The sequence below is a fragment of the Mobula hypostoma genome, chromosome 6 (genome assembly GCF_963921235.1).
Source record: "Mobula hypostoma chromosome 6, sMobHyp1.1, whole genome shotgun sequence".
NCBI lineage: Eukaryota > Metazoa > Chordata > Chondrichthyes > Myliobatiformes > Myliobatidae > Mobula > Mobula hypostoma.
Genome location: NC_086102.1, coordinates 186,092,191 through 186,106,763, shown reverse-complemented (window position 1 = coordinate 186,106,763; position 14,573 = coordinate 186,092,191).

Below are 14,573 nucleotides of genomic sequence, written 5' to 3'. Positions count from 1 at the left end.
GTGAAAGGTGATCTATTTTGTAAAATATAAAGCATATATTTTGTAAAAGAACAAAATATATTTTATAACAATAACTTATAGAGCAAAATATAAAAATAATATAGATGTTTTTATGACCCATGAACACTACCTCACTACATTATATTTTAGTTTTGAACTACTTACATAATTTAAATATTTAATGTATTTGTGTGTGTGTGTGCGTGTGTGTTTACTGTTTTGTTTCTATTATTATGTATTGCCTTGCACTATTGCCCCATAGACAACAAACTTCATGACGTATGCTGGTGACATTAAGCCTGGTTCTGATCAATTCCAGTCCTCTATTTTGAACGTCATGGTCAAATGCTATTTACTTATTTGTACTTTTGCAAAGTTTATTTTAGTGCTTCTTAGTTGCATTCAATTAAAGCTTAATTCATATCATGTGTTTGAAGCATTCCATTTGTAAGTTATCCAGAACAAATAAGAAATAACCTTTAAAGTTGTACTGTATGTTTTCAGTCTCAGAAATGAAAATTAGTAAAAGTAATTGCCACCTCAGCATTTAAAATACCCTTCATGTCATAAATAACTTTGTTACTTGAATTTTATGAATAGTTTCTTCAAGTGGAATTGTATTATATTTCATTATCTCAATGGTATTATTTACAATGTTGGAAGATTTTTGCAAAATATATTAGATTTCATTTCCTGTGTCCTGACAATGCATATCACACACCTTCATTATGATAGCACAGATAGACTTTGTAGATGGGTACAATTGTCCAAATGTTGGACTGCTTAAAGTACTAACTGGGAGCTAGAATTTCAGCTACACTGTGTAACCAAGCAAACCATTGGGCATCAGACAAAGCAAATATCAAATATAAAACTTCCTCCTGCCTGCTGTAATAATTTGTCTTATTCCCCAACCTTATAAAAGCAAGCAACCCCCACAAGTGTTTTTTTTTATATATTTCATTTCCTGCGTAATCCTTGCCATTCCTGTGAGATTGCTAATTTATGTAGAGATGTGAGTCAGTTTTACAGTGGATTCATGGGTTGATGGGAATTCATTTTATACGTGAACCCTATAGCCAGCTTTGAGAAGAGATTTTCATTCCATCATTTGAGTCTGCAATCAAATCCATGGCCCAAAGGTAGAAAGACAGTATGTAGTGAACCACAGGGCTATTTTTATCCATCATAATATTTACGAGATGACCAGGTATCATAATGTTTCTGCCATTCTTTAAAAGAAGAAAAGCAGGAAGGCTAACAATGATATGTTGGAATAATCTTAAATATATGAAAACCTTTTAAAAGCTTCAAAAATGACCAAATTGAATTCAGAAGGACCACTTCACTACGTCCATTCAAGTTCAAAAACAAGAAATTACTATAAACTACATATTCACCACAAGCTATATTGCTTTCATAAGTTTCGTACCTCTGTTCAGGCGAACATTCAGGAAAAACCTTTAAGTCTGGGCTAATGTTATGAGCATAGTTAAAAATGATCTGCATGAAACACCATTATTTGGAGATTAAATTTGACTTCAGTTTAGGTAAATTATTTTATTTCAAATTTATTTTAAATGATTTTAGCCCTTACACTAATCATTAGCCAATGGGTTTCCTCATGTGTAGATCCTGGTTGAGGCAGAGTAGATCTCTGTTACACTAACATCCATAATTGAATATTTTTCTGACACTGCCCTGAAGCATTGCACATGAAACTGAGTGCTTGGTTAAAATACCTAACTACTGTATATTTTGACATCTGCAACCACAAAGCAAAGAAAATGAGAAAAACTAGAAATATGTTAAAAGGACATTGTATAAATAGTGCCATGTGCTCAGTGTCAGTGTTGGCTCATATGCACAATGGTAATAAACAACAATTACTTCATTGCTTAAATGTAATAGCTCACCATGTCTTGTTCGCCAAACTTGTATTTGTCATGTTTTATTCCTAAATGCAGATAGAAAATTATATCCTAAGCACTGAACCTGCAATTATAATGGCTACATTGCAAAAGTAATGTCAACTTTAAAGAAAGTAATCAAGTAATAAGTACAACAAATCAGTTCTTGGGAAGGGTGCTTTTATGTTGTTGCTTTCACTTTCTTACCTCATGATTCCGCGCATTTACATTTATCTGTGTTTTTACATTCATTAGTTCAATGCTCTTATCATGTTATTTTATTTGGTTATGTTCTTAAGGATCCTATGGAAAATCCTGGCAATTCTGGACAATGTTCCTCTCCCTCTGCATGTCAACTTGGCTGAACAGGAGAACACTTTTAGCAATGGACTAAGACAACTGCAGTGCTCCACAGAGCACTGTATGAGATCATTGTTACCCTCAGCCATTAGGCTCTATGATGAGCCGGGGAAGTGATGACTCCCTCCCTCCTGACGAAGGGTCTCGGCCTGAAACGTCGACTGCACCTCTTCCTATAGATGCTGCCTGGCCTGCTGCGTTCACCAGCAACTTTGATGTATGTTACTCCCTCCTGTGAGACTGTTTGAGGTAACATACTCTTTATTCTTTCTTACTTCTCTTCTAATATTAGTATATTTGTATATCTGTGTGTTTGTAATGCTTCTGTGATGCTGTCATTTCCTTTGGGATCAATAAAGTATCTATCTAATCTTTACTTCTGATCAAAATAAGCTGCAGAGAAGTTGTGAACTCAGTCAACTTCATCATGGGCACCGGCCTCCTCAGCATCCAGGACCTTCAAAAAACAATGACTCAAAAAGGTGACATCCAACATTAAGGACCCCCATCATCCAGCACATGCTCTCTTCTCATTGCTACCATCGGGAAGGATGTACAGAAGCCTGAAGGCACGTACTCAATGACTCAGGAACAGCTTCTTCCCCTCTGCCATCCAATTTCTCAGTGGACATTGAACCCATGAACACTACCTCACTTCTTTTTTTTCTCTTTTTGCAATATTTATTTAAGTTAACTTTTTAAATACGTATATTTACAGTTCTTTATCGTTATGTATTGCAATATATTGCTGCTGCATATCAACAAATTTCACTACATATGCCAGTGATATTAAACATGATTCTGATTCTCTACTTTTTGCAACTTATTGAACTATCTCATCTCATTCTTGGCTCCATCTTGGGAAGAAATGCACTGAAAGGTATAATTTGAAACAAAGATATTGCTATATATATTTTTTAAACTTATATTAACTTATTGATTGATTGAGATGCAGCATGGAAAAGGCTCTTCCGGCCCTTCAAGCTGGTTCATACAGCAACCCTCGATTTAACCCCGGCCTAATCACAGGACAATTTACAATGACCAATTAACCTACCAACCTTGCACTGTAGAAGGAGACCGGAGCACCCACAGGAAGGCCACGCAATCACAGGGAGAACGTGCAAACTCCTTACAGAGAGCAGCAGGAACTGAACCCACTCACTGGTACTGTAAGGCATTGTGCTAACCACTACATTTGCAAGCTAAGATACTAGCCAGTGCTAAAAGCATGCATCCAATGATGATGATATGAAGGCCAAGTAAGATTTTCTAAAATATTATTCAGAAAATAAAGAAAGAGCATAGAATGCCAAAGAAAGATTCGAACAGACACAAGACTGTGCAAAATTCATAGGCGTATATATATATATAGTCATACTTTATTGATCCCGATGGAAATTGGGTTTCGTTACAGTTGCACCAACCAAGAATAGAGTATAGATATAGCAATATAAAACCAATATAGCTAGGATGCCTAAGACTTTTGCACAATACTGTAGTTATTTTATGCATTGTAATGTACTGTTGCTGCAAAAATAAAAACAAATTTCATTGCATATATGAGTGATGATAAACCTGATTCAGATATGGGTCTCAATGGTGGACTAAGAGTGGGAAGGGGGCAGGAAGAGGGGAATCATGGTTGGGAAAAGGGGAGGGGAGAGGGGAGGGAGTGGGAAGCACCAGAGAGACATTCTGTAATGATCAATAAACCAATTGTTTGGAATCAAATGACCTTGCCAGGTGTCTCAGGGCTGGGTGTGTCTGCACCCACGCCACCCCCTGCCCCTCCTTTCTTGCCACAGGTCCCACACCCTTCTTGAAGTGTTCCACCCTCACCATTCCTAACATCCGTTTCTCCTGCCAGATTTACAAACTCACACTCTGCTCCACATTGACAAATATGGTACTCTGCAAAAATCTTAGACACTCTAGCCTAAGGCCTTTGCACAGGCTTGCACTGTAAAGTAAAATAGGATCAAAAATAGAAAGTAAATTCAGCAGGATCTTAAAAAGGAGAATTACCAGGGTATTTGCTAAATTCATGAAGAGAGGATTAATAATACAGAAACTAGTAAATCTTCACCTGTTTGGATATAGAGCAGCAAATGGTCCATTCAACTTCACATGATAACATCATGAAGCAGACTCCAGCATACTCCCTTGTTAAAAAGATATGAATACATTTACATGCCAGCATCATTTTACATAAACTTGCATAGAATAATATATTAACCATGTTCCCCAGTTACAAGTTACAGCCACTCAGAATTATGACTCCGTCTACAGTACTGGACTTGGTGTTTAGTGCCAAGGGAAACATATTTTGTTGTCCAGTCACTGATGTTACTTGTTGGTTCAACATTAAGGTGGAAATGTCATTACTCTTGAAACTATTGATGTGAATAAACCAAAGCCTCTAATCAAGGTTTTTGTCAAAGAGACAAAAAAAAAAGTTAGGAAAATGTTATCAACCGTATTTTTGAATGGGTTAAGCTTCTGGCTTTCAAAGAGTTAAAAGGGCAGACAATGTGATGTAAACATCATAAATAAAATAATTGCTTTAAAGTCAAAGCAAATACGCATTTTTAAATGGAAAGTCTTATTCTGGTGTGACTGTATCCAACTTCACATTAATTAGAAGTTAAATGTCATGGCTTGGTGATGGAAGTACGTTCGCCTCCATCCCAATGCTACTTCAGTCTAGAATCAGGAACAGCATTTGCCCACATTGACTTACTTTCTTACCCTCTTCCCTTGTGAAGAGAAATGCTCTCCACTTGCTGTCTTCCCACATGTTTTAGCAGTCACTGTGTAGGAAATCAAGCAGAGTGGAGATCCATTAGAGAAGCAATATGTTGTACCATTCATATCAGCTTGGTCTATTTGGTTTCAAACATTTTAGAGAGAGTGAAGGGAGCCAGGTTTCTTCTCCTCAATCAGATTGTAAACCGTATTATTGTAAGCAGAATATGATGAGGAAATCATTTTTATTTGCTGAATCATTTTATGCTTTCATGAATCTTGTCAAGTGTTATGAAATAAATTTGTTGTTATTGATGGGGAGTGTAAGGATATTTCTCAATCATGGTGACTATGATTTAAAAATTATTTTTATCTTCGTATTTTCTGTTTTCTTGCATCTAATACCCAAATGGCTGCGAGGAAACTGAAAATTGGAGTCACTTCAGAAGTATGTGACCATATGCAGTGCACATGGGCATCCTGGTGATGCATTGCGACCAGAAACAGACCCGGCTGCGCTGGCAGCATCCGAAATCATCCAAAAAGCTGGTGAAATTCTTTGTCCTCTTTAAATTTACTTCTCCCACCTCTGAACCCCTTTCATTGAGAACAACCTTGAACAACCTTTGATTATTACTTGGAGCATTTCAATATTGAACTCTACTGCTGCTTTCTACGATCTGTCTCTGTTTTTTTTCAACCAGACTGCTAGACACATAAGAAATGCCCAAGACTACTTTCCTGCGACATTACTAGCAGCCCCACAGTTGAACAAACAACTATACTGCAATTTATTATAACAATGCAAGTTTCTAAAAAATCTTTAAGTTTGATTTAAACACTGAAATTTAACTCTGCAATTAACAGGCAATTCTTTCCTTTGATCCTGTGTTTTTAAGGATGAAATAAAATTAACGATAAAACACGTGGATAGAAGCGAAATGGTGGCCCTGAACTGCAATCTAACAAACTCATTGAATCTCATTGCGAAGTTAAATCTCTGCGCAGGCCTGGTTTAATAAATGCGGAATGATATATATAGGTAATGATAATATATCTGATCCATAGGGTTCAGTATATATGCACTGATTCAAATGTTTCTTTTTTTAATCAGGTAAGTTGTCCGAAATCGGTGAACAACGAGCAGGCATGGAATGTAAACTCTCGTCAATGCCTTGGTGATCTCTGGAAACAATCATAGTATAAAGATTATTTTAATTTTCCGTGTAACTGAGCAAAACAAAGCAAAGCTTTTTAAATAGTAACATGTAAAGTCTGGGCGTGTAGAATCTCTGCGATTAATACTTGTTGGACTATTTGATTCAACAAGACTGAAGTGCCAGCATAGAGACAAGTAAACCTACTGGCTTGCTTTTCAAAGTTGTTTCTTTACCTTGACCTTGTACATGTATCACTCGCTGGGATGTAGTTTCTATTGCGCAATTTACTACTGTAACTCATTAGAGACAGTTAAACTTACCCATTATTTCATCCAAAAAAATTTCAACTGAAGATAGTAGTGTTTTGTCCAAATACTTAAACCACAGCTAGTCACAATAAACTGTATTTGCAACGTGAGCAATTTCGAAATGTCCAGTCTGAATAAAATGCTTCGAAAGGCCGGCTAAATGCATTAAATGATTGTTAGCATGTAATATTATGTCGTAACTCTTTCGCTCGTGTCATTTCACGAGTTTCCTGTCTAATCTAGGCTGTTCAGACTATTAAGAACATTTTAGTACCCTAATGACAACAAATGCCGAGATTCACTTTGGAAACTAACTACACGAAGGGAAAATGTATTAAAATCTCATATCGTGCAAACAATAGACGATATACAGTTTATGCATATTATTGTAATAAAGTTGCAGATCTAGAAGAAATAACTATAATTAGTAAAGTTGATGTATTTTGCTTGAATGTTCAGCGGTTTCTCCGTGAGTGATTCTTCAGCGGTTGTTACTATTTATGGAGAGAAATAAACCGAATTATTTTTTGTCAGCGAGCTTACCGTGATTCTGGTGGAAGGTCAAAGTTGATATTCTAATAAATCAATCAAGTTTGAAGAATATTATTACATATACAAGGAATAAGGTTGCTAAAAGAATTGTTTATCAGTTGAGTGCCGTATTCATAAGTCATTGAACAGACCAATATCAATTTAGCATTCGACCGTGTCAACTGCAACGTTCTGGGACGGAATGTTTGGGAAGTCAATTGATGGCCAGTTACTTCCATTTTTAGTCTGCTTGGACGAAAGTTGAAGTCAAAAAACAACAAAGCTTTTGAATGCGCGTGTAACTTTTATGTTTCTTTGCTGTTTACTTGCAAGGGATATTTAAATATCTACGGAAAATGGTACAGATTCTGTTGCAGGTTACTGAACCGCCCAAAGTTAACGTTGCTTTATTCACAACCAAGTGTGCTGATTTAAACGTCACTTCAAATACAACTTCGGACAAAATGTTATTCAACTTGCTTAGAAATAATTGGGTTTTCCCTTGTTTTTAATTATTTGAAAGATTTGAATTAAATTATTTTTCGTTAAAAACTCTTTTCTAACGTATTCTTCGAAGAATACCATACGGACAAAAATACGGAGGATATTTGATTTGCAAATTTTCTTTGCTGGCAAAAAATCGAGCCATTTGCAAATTGCGCTTCACATATATAGTTAGTGATACTGCTTTGCTACTTATTATGCCGCTTGCAATAGACTGCAAACGAGTGTATTCTCCAGAATGATAATGACATTTATTGAAGTGTTTGTTTCTGAAATCTGACTTTTAAATGTTTCTTAATTTGTGTAGCAAATTTCACGTGGCCAGCAACGGGTCACCTTAGGGCATGTCAGCATATACAATTGTCGTGAAAATTATTAGTAATACTTTTTCTTCCTTTGTGTAGAAGCACATGTATATTCATGGGTCACTTTGTCCTGGTCAGTAATTACTCTTTTCCAGTCTGCAATGGTGAGGTGAATTTAAATGATCGCCCCCCCCCCCGCCCCACCACCTCGTTTCTGAACTTGCTTGTTCCGATGCAATAGTGATCTACATTTCGATCTATTTCTGCCACGGAAAAGTTTCTCATCTTTGTCGTCGATTTGTTTTTAAGTTTTGAAAATTTCTGATTTGCGATGGGATTGCAACCAAAGATTTTTTTTTGTGGGATTATTATGTCCTTTAAACTTAAAATGCCGCACAATTGATCTTCCCACTGGATAACTTTTATTGGGTTGACTAGTCTGATCCTCTAACCTGTAACTGCGTTCCAATATTGATTAGTGGTGTAACTGTTAATTTTTGCAAGACCTTGCAATAATTCGTTTGCCGTTTGCAATGTTATTCAAGGGATGCTTCAAATGACGGAACTGCTGCCAACACAAGGTATTTTAAAAAATAATTTGTAACCTTTTTGCAACTAAGCATTGGAATTATAATACTTCAAAAATGAGCTAATGCCATTTTACGGAGAGGATATGTGATATTTGAAAAGTGCCTTTACAGGAATTTGACGTAACCTTAGAGAAAGTTTGAAGTGACCGAACAGTGGAAGAAAAATAGAACGACAGAGAATTCAATAGTTTATTATGTAAGCAGATAATATGATTGCTCATCCGGTGGATTTAATTCCAGCGTTTCGCTAACAGAAAATTATTCAGTTCGTGACATTCATTGAGATTGCCTTATTTTTTATTATCGCTCTAAATCAAATAAAAAAAACACAGGTCTCATTTCTGGAGCACAAAGCAGTCTCTCTCGCAGTAAATTTTGCATTTAAATAATAAAAATGTAAAAAAGACACAAATATAGTTCGCGTAGTCAATTAATCCAAATTACATGAGTACCGTCAAACAGCATGTATCAACAATGATTGTACTCGAAGGGAAAATCATGTTTCTAATGTTGTAGTTGTCTCGTAATATTTATGATACTTTAAAATACTTCATTAAAAGTAAAATGTCTGAAGTTAAAATAATCTTTTTCACCTGTTCCATTATGTCTTACTAATGCATCTTGATTTAAAATTCCTAACTAATATGACCCATTAATTTGTGTGCTTTCTTTTAGATGACAAATGATAGCATATAAACCTGAGCACGCCTCTTCGGCTGGTGCTGCGAGTGGAAATTGTTGGAACACAATTCCGAACAGAATGACCTCTTTTTTTTGGTTCACTGGGCAGAACGAGCAAATACGAACTGCGCCGACGAAAACTACTTTATTTCAATCAACTTACCAGTTGTTCATTTCCAGAAATAAACCTAGTTAACTTTTGCTACTGTCTGAAATTCTGTCAGTGTCATTTATCTAAAGGGAAACTCTTGAATGGCAGGATTTAAAGGTAGGGCGTTGAGAAAGTGGAGCAAGATGTTCTCGTATTTCACCTATGCCTTTTAACCCATACTCCCTTCCAAAGACTTCACTCACAAATGTCGTTCATTTTCAACTGCTGTAAGATATATTAGGTAAGGAGAAGATCCTTTCCGATTTGAAACTGTTTTAGAAAAAAAGTTCCAGCCACGTTGCTTTGTAGTTTGTACCACGTCAGTCAGAAGCACGTAGCCAACCAAGCTAGTTAAATAAATGTAAGATTTCAGGTAAAGCGGAATAATCGTCTGATCCTTGATTCTCTGAAATCATGCATTCTATGAACGCAGCGGCCATAATAATGTTAAATTGGCAGAGTATTGTAAAACACCACACCAGATGGCTTGGAAAAACTGGAACAAACGATTTAAATATCGAGGTGTTTATCTCGAATGTACGTAAAACCCCGTCACTGCATGAAATGATGACTTGGCAAAAAAAAACGCGCTCGGTATATACAATTCGCGGAAAATAAAGTAAACGGCAGTCTCGGAAAACTCGGAAAATCGGAAGTACCAATTGAAAATATTTCGATACGATGGCGGAATTCCCTCAGCTTTTAGTTTCAATCGTGTCTGCATATATTTGACTTCCAGAAATGTTTTTTTTAATTGAAAGAATAGGTGGAAGCAAGAGCGTTATTAACAGTACAGCTTGCTTCGCAACCTTTACGTGCTATAAAATAGCTAATATTTTGTTCACCTTGGTTTTTAGGTATTATTGGTGTAAAGTTTATAATATGTGACATGAAGTCATCCATTCAACGTAGGGAAGAGTTCTTCGCTTCTAATAGCAAAAGCTTAGTTGCTGGTGTGTCCTGCACGAAAACCAAGCGTCTGTTTGCACGAGTCATATTACTTAGAACAACCTTTGTCGAGGTAACTTTGATTCGCCCAGAATATTTTGCATATCTCGAAAAGCTTTTCTGACGTGGAAAAATATCAAACTATAAATATATAAGTGTTCTAGATTACGTTGGAATCTGAAGTAATCAGAATTAGGAGATCGGAAATTTCTTTTCAATAATTGTTAGGAAGGATGCTCAGGAACCTGATTATTATATAATAATCAAACAAAAGTTCATTTTCCCACCAGTATGGATGTATGTATTCACGCGCTGCTCTCCAGATATGTCCAATCGGTTTATTATTGTTCTTGTAAAACCAGAAATAAAATATGTAAGCCATAAATTACCGTGTTCAGTTTTCCACTGCTTATTTAACTCTGATCTGGTTTTAACAGTACCACCAACCAAATATTCTTATTGGACAAATAACCGTCAGACATTGTGTGTTCTTTTAATGCGTCCTAGTTGTCCAGAATCTGCTCTTTGACCCCCAAAAGGAAAGCAGCCGCTCCCGCCCCCTCCTCGCGTCTAGTGTTAGTCCGGAAAAGGGCCACAAACGACAAGGTGACTGACAGAAGACATAAGATTGGACCCTCCAGAGCGGCTTTTAAAAGTGGAACTGGCATGTTAACTAAAGATACTTGCCAGTAGACGGAAATAACTACACACGCTGTGTATTAGATATTCAATCTCCACACTGTGATATAATTATTCAAAGATTCAAAGTATACTTACTATCAAAGAATTTATAAATTATTAACCTCGAGATTTCACATTAATATCCTTAGGAATATTGACATTAAGTATCAAACAATATATATATGGCCTACAGTATACAGTATGGGTGTATCTATCCATCCATCCGTCTATTATATATATCTTTTATATATAATACATAATATGAATATAATTCCAAAGGTTATCTTGGCCGCATACGAACATAATCTTGACGGAAGAGTTGAATTGCAGAGTTTGTAGTGTACTAGCTGTGATTTAATTTGTTTCCCCTCAATAATAGATCTGCGCATGTGTTAAAAATCTGTGGACAGATGCTAGCAGAATGTTTTCGGGCATATCGATTCTCATATTTATGATACTGATCATAACTATGCATAGCTGCAAATCATAACGTGTATTAATATTCAAACTGCCAGTTAACACCAATGCCGCCCACAACATTAAACTAGTCCGGCTTTCAGGACTGAAAGCTGCAAGGATGCATCCTGAGCTATGTAACTTTATTTTCTCCTTGAACATCCTCCATATAAGTGGACGAATTTGTATTATTCAGACTAAGCATGCAGCTGAAAACGGGTTAGTACCTAATAGAATGTTATTTGACAACTTCAGTTTCGTTGTAATATTCGCTAAGACATTCCATAGGAGATGCCATTCAGTTTGTACGGATGATGTAGCTAGAGCCAGTTGAAAATACAATTATTTATTTCAGTACGATATTAAATAAATCTTACATATTTTGCACCGTGGTTCTCCACATAAACCTACAAATTATACCATCGTAACTAAGTGTCACTGTTCAGATTTTACTATACTAACCAGGTTTATTATGATTTCTTCAACGCGTTAGGAGACCAGTATCCACTTTCCACTTTATATTCCAGCCTACTTTATTTAAGGTTTACTTTACCAATCTGTCACGGAACAGGAGTTTTTTTTTGCTTTATGACAAGAGTATTGAAAACGTACAGTATGTATGGTTTTAATTGTCAAGATTCCCTTAAAAGTACTCATTGGAAAATATTAAAAGTGAATTAAGACCTTGTGTCTTTTTACATAAATAAAGAATTGGATCAACTCTTGTACGTTTAATCTTTTTGAAATAAATGATAGCCGGCATAGTGCACGTGAGCTTCTTTGACAAATTCATTGTCGTAAACTCCCTTACCCTGAACCTTCTTTCTTCCTTTTCTTTAGCTTGTCTTAATAGTGAAACAAATAGACTGCGAACTAATCAAAATGTGGACAGAACTTCACACATTTCTCTTTTAATGGAACATTGTCCATTTCATAATATCTGAAGCTCTTGCGAAAGGGGACACGTGTTAACACTTTTAATTTCCTTCCTTGGAAATCGTCGACCGTTCCCGTTAAAATTCAGAAAAATATTTAAATGCCCTTAAATTTTAGATAGTCTATTTTTTAATGTACACTACATAGATTTAAAGCTCAAATTTGCGAGAAAAAAAACTTCATTCGTGTATAAACAAAGAGAAAATGACGAAAACAAGACAATTTGCAACATCTGTTCTAAGTGTTAGACTTTGTACTGAATTGTTGATTAGCATAATGTTTTGTTTATTTGCAATAACTGAACAGCTCAAAGTTAGTATGCATTATTAAGTGGGATTGAGAAAATATGCTACACTGCTCGTGGCCCAGAATTTGAAAGCTAGAGGGCGCTGATTCGAATTGCCTCGTGTATGCATCTACAGAGATGAATTCCAGCGAAAGGTCTCTTTTTATTCCGGCCAATGTTCCCATAACATATGAATTGAATTCTCGGATAATGGAACTGCTTTTAAATAGGAACTAAAGTATTTATTGGCTGAATCTGTCAATTCCTTGCAGCATGTTTTTTTAAGGATTGCGTTGAAGCGGCAGATTGCACGCTCAGCAATGCGTCACCCACTCGCTGGGAATGCTTCAAAGGAGCAATTCCTGCAAATCAGAAAATATGCACGAAATATGACGAATGTCTTTGTTTTCCTATCCTTCAGGAAACAGGCTGTGTATCCAGCCAAAAACATGATGTTAGCTTGATACTATATATTCTCCGCGAACTAAAATAAATCAAATACTGTACAATCTAATACAATTTATTACGCCCCCCCCCACTTTACTTTTCACTGTTGGTCGCAAATATCGAAGAGAGCAATTATTCCCCCCAACAAGACAAGAAAGTTATATTTCAGGACACCGCACCTCTATTCCACAGGTGTCGGGCTAGTTTGCTAATTGTAATTTCCGTGAGCTGCAAGTCAGCAAGATACCGTACACCTTTGCCGTGAGTACACTGTCAATTCGCCCTTCCTCTTGAACATTTACGTTCTCGGAAGGTTGCGACTTTTGGCTGAAATTATTGGGGATAATTTAAACAGATTTGGGTAGAACATTTTCTTTGTATTTGTACTATAGATTAAGAAAATATGAGTCTATGAAAGAATCTTTACAGTTGTCGATATTAGCTTCAGAAATCTAATAGTAATGGGGATGCAATTGTATAAACAATTTTCTTCTGAACTGAATTGTATTCATCTTTCTATTTTAGTTGTTTATACCAGAGTTTAAATAACAAAGACACGTTTTTTTTCTCTGACGGATAAGGTATAACTGTTTATTTTACCGTGGTCATTACAATTTTCAATCTACGTGTTTGTATATTAGATGGTAATGCATTTTTGCATATTTATTTCAGATTTTCATGTCCATAAAGTATTTTCTGACATAGACTGTGTGAAATAATGCAAAAATCGCTCGTTTCGTTAGTGAATCAATAATGTTGAAATTTGTAGAAACCAATACTATTATTTATCATAGTGATTACTGAATCATAATGTAACATCGCCCAGGTAAGTAACATTTCGAAATAGTGTACTATTTATTTTCAATATTCGCTCTCCTTTTTCAGTCTTTCAGCATTCTCCAGTTGTTAACTAGCAACGCTATTGCTTTTGTCTTGTAGTAAGGGAATCAGATTTGATCAATTTCTGTCTAGTAAGCACGCGATTATGGTTCTTTTAGCATTTCCCCTGATCGCTGTACTGTATTTTTAAAAATCGGTCAATTTTGGCTACACATAATTAACAGAGGGGACCTTCCTGTTTATTTGCTATGTTGACCACGTCACCACGTAGTAAATAGTTCGCTATTTCGCTCATCTAAGGACCGGTGATGTGGAATCTATGAGATGATAAGAGTTAGGAACTAACATCAGACTCAATGCAAGCGACACGTCGCCAAAAGACTCTTAGCTGGCCTGAAGTTTGGATCGAATATTTTATATCGTTGTTTAATTAAGAGGCAGCTCACAATGATTGAAAAATAACAACCTGTATTAATCCAAAAAGTCATCTTCACACGAATCATATGGATGATTCCAATTATATCATTCCTTATTGCTCTTTCTTTTTGGGCGCTCTTTGGGGGTTAGTAGTCCTGTTTATACCGATTAGAAAAGAGGGGCACAAATGTTTTTTTTAAATGTAATTTTTCTGTCGGAAGTAAATATTTTGGCAACACACAGATTTCCAGCATCTGCAGATTTTCTCTTGTTTGTAAATATTTAGGTGTAATTTGTGTGCAAAACAAACACGA